The sequence below is a fragment of the Fukomys damarensis genome, unplaced genomic scaffold (genome assembly GCF_012274545.1).
Source record: "Fukomys damarensis isolate Sample0158 unplaced genomic scaffold, DMR_v1.0_HiC HiC_scaffold_10610, whole genome shotgun sequence".
Taxonomy (NCBI): domain Eukaryota; kingdom Metazoa; phylum Chordata; class Mammalia; order Rodentia; family Bathyergidae; genus Fukomys; species Fukomys damarensis.
The window spans coordinates 1-661 of NW_022911522.1; the positions used below are offsets into that span (position 1 = coordinate 1).

The 661-nt window shown below is 44.8% G+C and overlaps 1 pseudogene; it reads right to left on the reverse strand.

Moving 5' to 3' along the window:
* Positions 1-42: 42 nt before the first annotated feature.
* On the reverse strand, positions 43-622 carry LOC104872747 (annotated as a pseudogene).
* Positions 623-661: the final 39 nt, after the last annotated feature.

Genomic DNA, 661 nt, shown 5'->3' on the forward strand with positions numbered 1-661 from the left:
AGAAGTAAAAATGTAAACAAAAATGAATGACAAGGCAGGGACATTTCAGAGATAATTCTTTTAAAATACTTGCTAGACAGAGGTTGACATTATTTACAATGATATCAGTGTTTACATATAGACTGAATTTCACCAGCACAAGGGCACATTATGACCACTAGACGTCTTTTCATACTTCCCAATAGTTTTATATTTTAGCTATAAGGATCAGTTACCAGAGCCCAACTAGCCTTCAATCGCAGAATGTTTATGTCCACTCAGAGTCTCTTACACCTCTCTGAGCCTATTCATTTGCAGGCAGAAGAAACTACAACCAGGTTTTTCTACCATATGCTCACGTATGCGGTCCAATCTTCACACACCCTCCAATTCCTTCAAGATAAATGGAGTGACTCGCAGCAGGGCCACACAGATGAGGAAATCCCCCAGGAGGAAATCACATCCTCACACATCTTCCCTTTCGTCTCCTCAGGGCCCAGCTTTGGCACGAGGCCATGGGTCCGGAACATCTCTGCTCTGCAGCACCTCCGTTCTGCAGCAACACCTTCCAGCCGCTGCGCTTTGCTCACAGATCTTCAGGCTCCGACTCACACCCACCGAGAACACGATGCTGAGTGAAATCTGTCAGACACACAAACATAAATATTCCAGGGCTTCATGT